Here is a 9,202-nt window from a genome sequence, read left to right as displayed (position 1 = left end):
TGGTTGATAAAGAGATAGTATACAACAATATACTACTATACTGGTGGTCAGGCACTGGTCACCACTAGTCACACTGGCAGTGGCACTCCTGCAGCAAAAGTGTGCACTGTTTAATTTTAAATTAATATAATATTATGTACTCCTGGCTCCTGCTATAACAACCTGCAGTGCTCCCCAGTCTCCCCCACAATTATTATAAGCTTTTATACATTGATGTGCAGCACACTGGGCTGAGCTGAGTGCACACAGACTGAGTCACACTGTGTGACTGCTGTGTATCGTTTTTTTCAGGCAGAGAACGGATATAGCAGAGAACGGATATATTAAATAAAAGTTAACTTAACAACAACTGCACTGGTCACTGTGGTAAACTCTGTCTGCACAATCTCTCTCTCTCTCTCTTCTAATCTATTCTAATGGAGAGGACGCCAGCCACGTCCTCTCCCTATCAATCTCAATGCACGTGTGAAAATGGCGGCGACGCGCGGCTCCTTATATAGAATCCGAGTCTCGCGAGAATCCGACAGCGTCATGATGACGTTCGGGCGCGCTCGGGTTAACCGAGCAAGGCGGGAAGATCCGAGTCGCTCGGACCCGTGAAAAAAAAAGTGAAGTTCGTGCGGGTTCGGATTCAAAGAAACCGAACCCGCTCATCTCTAGTAAATAGACCCCTTAATTTGATGATCAGTCTCCTGTGAGGCAAAAAAACAAAGGTTTTTGCAAAATCTAAGTAGACCACATCCACTGCTTTTCCCTGGTCAAGATTGTCGCTCACTTCCTCATAGAAACTACATAAGTTAGTTTGAAATTATCTGTCCCTCACAAACCCATGCTGCTTTTTGCTAATAATCTTAGCAGTCTGCAGATACTCCTGTATGCTATCCCTTAGAATTCCTTCCAATATTTTACCCACTATAGATGTCAAACTAACAGGTCTGTAGTCACCCGGATGATTTTTAGATCCTTTTTTAAATAATGGCACTACCTCAGCTATACGCCAATCCTTTGGTACCATGTCTGATCTAATTGTACAATTGAAAATCAAGTATAGGGATCTTGCTAGTTGTGACCTAAACTCCATAAGAACCCTCGGGTGAAGTCCATCAGGGACTGGTGATTTATTAATCTTAATTTTGCTTAGTCTCTCCCAGACTACTTCTTCTTCACTTAAACAAGTATCTAACCACAAATCATTGCAGTCACTATCATTATGCACTACTCCCACCATCAGTTCTTCTCTTGTGAACACTGATGAAAAAAATTTGTTCAGTATTTCTGCTTTTATTTCGTCATCATTTATCAACACTCCAAATCCATTTTTTATTGGACCTATGTTCTCCTTTTTTAATCTTTTACTGTTTATGTATTTAAAAAACTTTTTAGGATTGGTTTTACTCTCTTTAGTGATTTGCTTTTTGTTTAAATTTTAGCTGCTCTTATTGATTTTTTGCATCTTTTATTGCATTCCTTGTAGTACTGGAATGACTCCTTCTTTACATTAGATTTAAATGCTTTGAAAGCATGCTTCTTTTTATCCATTTCTTCCTTTACCATCTTATTAAGCCACATTGGTTTGAGTTTGGTACACCTGCGTTTACTGCCCATGGGAATCAATTTGTGAATATTGCTAACTAGTAACCCTTTTAAAGCATCCTATATTTCCAAAGTGTTCTTGCTGTGAAACAATACTTCCCAGTCAATTTCATTTAGTGCACATCTCAGCATACTGAAGTTAGCCTTCCTAAAGTTAAATGTTTTGGTTGAACCCTTATAGCTATGTTTCTTGAAACTGATGTCAAATGTAATCATATAGTGATCACTGTTACCCAAAGTCTCCCCAACTTTAGTGTTTGATATATTGTCCACATTATTTGTAATTACTAGATCCAGAGAAGTTTTACCTCTAGTTAACTAATTGAGACAAGTAGTGATCCTTTAACATATTTAAGAACATGTTGTCCCTAGCTTTAACACATGAATCATTACTCCAATTTATATCAGGATAATTAAAATCCCCAATCTCTAGGATGTCCCCCAGTCCCGCAGCCTTTTCAATTTGCTGCAAGAATTGTTCTTCCTCATGTATGCTAAAATCCAGCTGTTTGTAGCACGTGCCTATGACCATTTTTTTTGTATCAAAACCCAACTTGAGATTTCAACTCATAGTGACTCCACATTATCACCAGTCCCCTCATAAATAACCTCCTTTAAGTATGGTTTAAGAGATGGTTTAACATAAAGACATACAGTACACCTCCTCCTCTTTTGCTTGCCCTGTCCCTCCTGAAAAAAGAATACCCCTCCAAGTTTGCAACCCAGCCGTGAGAAGAAGAATAGGTGTCGGTATCCCGGCGGTCGTGATCCTGGTGCCTGGATATTGAATGCATCCCCTTGCTCTCACCTTCAGGTCATCGATTCCGATCAATGGTCCTGGGTCGAATGGTCCAGAAGTCAGCACCTATAAATAAACACAATGATAACAGCCCAATAACATGGCTGCAAAACCCTCTACCATAGAATGTGTTACCCACAAATACCTGGCTGCTCATGCATAAATCAGGGTTCTAACTGGGTCCTAACTGGCCTTACACTGAAATGTACCAATGCCCCAAGGCCTATCACCAAATCTAACAATGCCCCATGTCCTAGCTCTGACAATCCACGTAAGATGAAACAGAAAAGGGCCTCACTGAGTGTTTACCTGGTCAGCCATTTACACCTATATCCTCCTCTTCTGATGGGATGTCCACGACTCCAAGGCAGGGCCTCTTCCGTTGTCCGCTCCTTCTGGATGCAGGGAACCCCTACTCTGGTGGAGCTGGAATACTACTCCTCTCCAGGCCACACGCGGTGGGTTAAATAAGTCACCACATAGTATTCTGGGATTGATGATGCAGTGGGCCCTCACTGGCCTGTCACATTGCCCTGTGATGATGTGCCACACCATGTGGGCACACTTGGTGACGCCGGGACCTGAGGGCAGACCCAACTGGACATTCCACAATCACATTACATTAATATTCAATCTAAGTTATAGTAAAACCCTTATATTACATTAATAGCCCCCACACCTCTCACATTTAGCCCTGTATTATAGTAGTAATCCCCACCTACCACCCATTATTTTGATAGACCCACTACACATAGAGCCTAATTCAGGTTTGTTATCAAACCAAAAAAGTTAGCAACTGGGCAAAATCATGTGCACTGCAGGTGGGGCAGATGTAACATGTGCAGAGAGAGTAAGATTTGGGTGTCTGCAGCATGGTGAGTATAGTGAGCCCACAAGGGGCTTTCTAGCGTTCATCCCGCTGCTGGCATACTGGTGGCACAGATGCCGCTATTCGGTATACTGACAGCCGGCATCCCAGCCGCTGGTATATCATACTGAGTCTCACTGGGAAAGAAAGCTGTCTCACATTAGGGAGGCAGAGAATAAAAAGGGACAAATAAGAGCGAATGAGACTAAGGGGCCTATTTATCATCATCCGCATCCTAAGTGATAAAATCGCCCAAACTCGCCTTGCATTAATTGATTACATCGCAGGGATGTATCAATTATCGCATGCAGGCACAGAGATTGCGAGCAAGCTCTGTCCCTGCGATTGCACTCCGCAGCATTATCGGGGTATTTTTCGTAAAAAATACCCCGATGTCCTGCTGCGCATGTGCTGCCCCCGCTGACATCGCCCCTACCGCCGGTCGACCCCCCCATCGCGACTCTTCCCCCTGCACCACGCCTCCCCACAGGATAATATACTTACCATTCCAGGAAGCTGGTCCACGCTGCCACTGCTGGGCTGCCGGGCGCCGGATCCTGTGCGCTGCAGTGATTCCGAGTGCTGTAAATTGCACTGCCACTTTGCAGAATCACTTTACTGCACCAAGGCCAGAGCGCAGCATTTGGAGGACAGGCCGGTGCCTGACAACGCCCAGCGGAGCAGCGGACACCGGCTCCCTGGACTGGTAATATGTTTTTTTTTTTTAAATGTAACTTTTTTTTTCTTTTTACACTCTGATTACAGAGCTGATCACTGGAGCCGGGTCCTCGCTCAGCAGAGAAAGCTGGGCAAATGCCTGCCTATCGCAAAAGCCTTCTTATCTCAGGGCACACTGCTGTGTTTTTTCACATTCCTTTTTAGTAAATTTGGCCACATTGCATTTCCCATTATAAGGCCTAATTCAGACCTGGTCGCACAGAGGTTATTTTTTGTACTGCTGCGACCAGGTAATCCCCGCCTACAGGGGAGGGGGTAATCGCTGTACAGGGGTGCGGTCGGCTGTGCATTCAGCTGCACAAACAAAAGTTTGTGCAGTTTCTGCACAGCCCAGGACTTACTCAGCCGCTGCGATGATCCTGGAAGAAGCTGACCTCAGGAACCCTCCCTGAAAACAGCCGGGCACACCTGTGTTTTCCTGGACACTCCTTGAAAACGGTGAGTTGACTCCCCCGGACGGACTCTTCCTATCAATCTTCTTGCATTCGCCGCTGCAAAGGCTTTCTTCGTTAGTTCCATCGCTCTGTGGAAACGGCTGTTGCTGGCGACTGAAGCGCCTGCGCATTGCGATCCACGCGCATGCGCTGTTCAAACCCGATCGCACGGCTGCAAAAAAAGGCAGCGTGCGATAGAGTCTGAATGACTTCCATAAGTATGGGGAATGTGATGTGGATTACTAAAATAAAAGTGAATTAAAGGTTTGGAGCAGTTTTTCAGGATCCAAATGCCCTTTAATACATTGGAGTGATACTAAAATAATGTGAAAAGGGTGTGAAAACACCCTTTTTCACATTATTTTAGTAAAAATAATGTTAATAATTGAGCCTCTAAAGGAGAGGATGAGAGTGGAAAGGAAGAAGCAGGAGGGTAATGGAGCAGAGAGGACAGAGATAAATAATAGAGAATAGAAGCAAAAGAAGTCTGAGGAACAGAAGGGGAAGAAATATGTGGTTCATTAAGGAGGAGAAGCAAATCCCATAGGGTGTGGATCATAGGGTCGACCACACTTAGGTCGACAGTGTCTAGGTCGACCACTATTGGTCGACAGTAACTAAGTTGACACCTGAAATAGGTTGACACAAGCATTAGGTCGACATGAGCAAGGTCGACATGAGTTTTTTAATAAAAAATTGGTGTTGTTTTCTCCGTACAGTGACTTGGAACCCCAATTAGTGCACTGTGTCCCCTCGCTTGGCTCATTTCGCTTGGCATGCTTCAGGCAAGGTGCCTGGCTCCGCTACCACTGCGCTCGGCACAAGTTACTATTCCCAACTGTAGTCCACGTGGATCGTAAAGTATGAAAAAGTTAATAAAATATAAAAAATTGTGAAAATCTAATGTCAACCTTTTTGGCATGTCGACCTAGTAACCATGTCAACCTAGAAACTATGTCGACCTAATGCATGTCGACCAGTAGTGGTAGACCTAGAGACGGGATACCATCCCACATACCAGGAAGGGATCAGTATGTGATCCTGGGGACCGGGATCCCGGCGGTCATTATACCGATGTCGGGATCTCGGTCATTAGAACATCGGCAGGGGGGATGAGCACAATGAAGCCCCTTGCAGGCTAGCTGCGCTTACCACAGGTTCTATTCTCCCTCTGTGGGTGTCGTGGACACACACAGAGGGGGAATCACCTACCTCGCCGGTTTTCCCGCGGCGGTATGGTGCCCCTGCCGGGATCCCAGTGGCGGTATTGTGACAGCCGGGATCCTGTCCATCGGTATGCAAACCGCATACCGCCAGGAATACCTCTGCACCCTGACACAAGATCTGCTTCTGTGTTGCATAGCCTACACATTACCTGATAAGATTACTAGTTGCAGAACTTTTTCAGCCTGCACCCAATCTGTTGAATGTCCTCCCTCACATAACAAGATTAAGGACGGGTTGTACTAACCTCTCCCGCTGCGGTATCAGTGTTATCTCTGCGCTCCCTGTGTGTTCTCGGCAGTTACTGATCTCCTCCCACTGCCCGGCTCTCCCCACCGCTCCCCGTTGTTTTCTCCTCTCACTGCGGTCCGCCTGATCACCGCTGCTGCCACTCAGTCCTGCGCCCTCCGTAGCGCTCCCCAACGTGCTGATTTCCTTCTACTGCCCTGCACTCCCCAACACTCCCTGCAGTTTCAGCGTCACACTAGGCGTCACTGCGGTCCGCCGAGGCCACTGATCTCTCTGTAGTGGTTGTTCAGCGCTGCGCTCCCACTGTCAGTTGTGCATGCGCAGTAGTCTCTGCTTCCTGACATGCGCACACTGGCATGTGGGAAGCCGGATCCTGTTCCCTGCCTGCGCGCAGGGAGGTTACTGGCTCCGTACGTTAGAGCATACGGGGCCAGCGAAGGGACAGGGGGAGCGCATTGCTGAACAAGTGCTACGGAGAGCACAGGACTGAGTGGACGCAGCGGTGATGAGAGGGACCGCAGTGAGAGGAGAAAACAATGGGGAGTGGTGGGGATCGCAGAGATACCCCTGATACCGCAGCAGGAGAGGTTAGTACATCCTGCCCTAAAGGTGCATACACACAGTAAGATATTGATTGTCTACGATTTTGACTTTGCGATTTCCCCTGAACTCCCCTGAGCCCTGAACCACCGATGTTGCCTATCTTTACTTGAGATTTTGACTAAGTGACAATTTTGACTATACTATGTACTAGATTGTACACAATCTTTTCTTGCGATACTGACACTACGGGAGCACGCATTGGTATCGCAAGCTGTGTACAAACGGTGTGATTTGCACTAACTTTCCATACGATTTTAACTATATAGTCAAAATCGTAAGGTTACACCATGTGTATGCACCTTAAGAGGGGAATGTACTAAGCAGTAATAAGTGGAGAAGTGAGCAAGTGGAGAAGTTGCCCATGGTAACCAATCAGCTGCTCTGTATAATTTCATAGTATGCAAATTATAAATGTGGGATCAGTATGAGATCCCACCGGCCGGGAAGCTGAACGTCAGGATCCCGACATCAGCATCCCGAGCGTCGGCATGCCGGCAGGGGGGCAAGCACAATGAAGCCCCTTGCGGGCTCGCTGCACTTGCCACGCTGCAGTGTTGGTGGTGAGCTATGCTCGCCACAGGTTCTATTCTCCCTCTATGGGTGTTGTGGACACCCATAGAGGGGGAATCACCTACCTCGCTGGTATACTGGCGGCTGTATGGTGGCCCTGTCGGGATCCCGGCATCGGTATTGCCACAGCCGGGATCCCGACTTTTGGTATGCTGACTTCACCACATAAATGTTATTTCAATGCTGATTGGTTGCCATGGGTAACTTCTCCACTGGCTCACTTCTCCACTCTTTTCACTGCCTAGTACATCTCCACCTATATTCTAGCCCCCAAACCTTCAAGCATTCCCTGAAAACACTCCAGTTCAGGCAAGTTTATATAATTCCTGAGCTACTGTACCCTTTTAACTACAAAGATTGGCCAGATAAGGAGAGAGGAACTCCTATCTAGTAAAGACACTTCCCCCAACTGGGACAACGACAGATTTAATTTTGTCAGTATGTATACCACTGCCTCTAAATTCATTCGCAACAAGATCCATGAACATTGGCATCTTATTAGCACAGATCCAAGTCTGGCAAAAGCCATCACGCAACCACCACGATTTGCATATAAACGAGGACCTAACTTGAAAGACATGCTTGTTGTAACAGATTTCTCTAAGAGAAAAAAGAATACACCTTCTCACTGGTTGACTACCAAAACAGGGGTTTATAAATGCACAGGTTGTCCAAACTGTCCTTTCTTGCTACTTGGCAATCGGTTTATTAACCCTCAGGATAACAAGACTTATACCATTAAACATAGACTTGACTGCAACAGTAAATTTGTGGTCTATGTGTTGAAATGTCCGTGCAACCTGCTTTATGTTGGAAAGACTAGCAGAATGCTAAAGGAGCGCTTAAGCCAACATCGTTCCACAATCAAGAAGAGCATCACCCTAGGTGGGGCCTCAAGTGACTTCTCAAATTTACCTGTGGCAAGACACTTTAGGGAAGCAAAACACACTATCAACCAACTCAAGTGTTGCATTTTGGACCAAATCCCACCGCTCCAAAGGGGTGGTGACCGCAATAAAATTCTACTACAGAGAGAACATCAATGGATTGATAGATTACAAACATTGGCCCCCAATGGGCTCAATGAAGAATTCCGCCTAGGATGCTTCCTCTGACTCTGCACATTACTGTATAGAGTCTAATCTTTTTGGTTTATTTTTCAGAGACACCGCCGTGTGTCATGTTGTATCACTAATGACATGTCTTCATCAATTGTCACTTGCTGATCCTTGATTGTCCTGTATCTCTCCGTACAACAAGTGGTTCCTAATTCTCAATGCACTCCTATCCCACATACCATGGAGATTGATACTACCATACCACACTGGATCCCATCCGATCCCGTCTGATCTTGGCAATTAAGCAGTGATGGGCCTAGTCAGTACCACACTTGAAGACAAGGTGGGAATACTGGATGTTGTATCAAGGAACTTGGTGTGCCTTCCCCACCCCTCCCTACTGTCTCCCAGACACTGGCATTAATGGTGGTGTCCATTATTACACGGGACTGTGACGTGATATAATTGAGAGATGAGGGATGGCACTTTCACACTGTGTATTAATTACATAGGGGCACATTTGTCTGATACAATCATACCACACTGGAAACCATCCGATCCCATCCGAACTTGGCAATTAAGCAGTGTTGGGCCCAGTTAGTACCATGCATGGAGACAACATGGGAATACTGGGTATTGTACCAAGGGACAATTCTTGACCCACAGGTGACGTTCCTTCTATGCTCTTGATACTACACGGCACTCATTATTATTGTCTCTCACGTTGGCTTATTATAATATTTATATTATTATAATATTTGTGACCATCCACTTTTACTGTTGTGATTCATTAGGCAATGGCATTGTACTTCATATAGAGATTGAGGCACTATATCCCCTGAGTGCTGGTACACCCTTGCTGTGCAAGTTAATACAGTTTGTCCACCTTTATTTAATTTATCTATATTGATTATTGATCTATATTTCTGAACTGTCTTTTCTCCATGCTGTTGGCGCACTGTGGGGTTAATTACTCCACGGACAAGCCTATGGCTGGAGACTTAGACAGCAGCAACTCCACCTGTCTGCCACTGTACGCTGAATACTGATCTGCCTGAACTACACT

At 45.7% G+C, this 9,202-nt stretch overlaps 1 pseudogene; it reads left to right on the top strand.

Moving 5' to 3' along the window:
- Nucleotides 1-8,661: 8,661 nt before the first annotated feature.
- LOC134913132 (5S ribosomal RNA) lies at nt 8,662-8,781 on the top strand (annotated as a pseudogene).
- Nucleotides 8,782-9,202: the final 421 nt, after the last annotated feature.

Source organism: Pseudophryne corroboree, chromosome 4 (assembly GCF_028390025.1).
Source record: "Pseudophryne corroboree isolate aPseCor3 chromosome 4, aPseCor3.hap2, whole genome shotgun sequence".
Taxonomy (NCBI): Eukaryota; Metazoa; Chordata; class Amphibia; order Anura; family Myobatrachidae; genus Pseudophryne; species Pseudophryne corroboree.
This window is presented reverse-complemented; position numbering and strand designations above follow the sequence as displayed.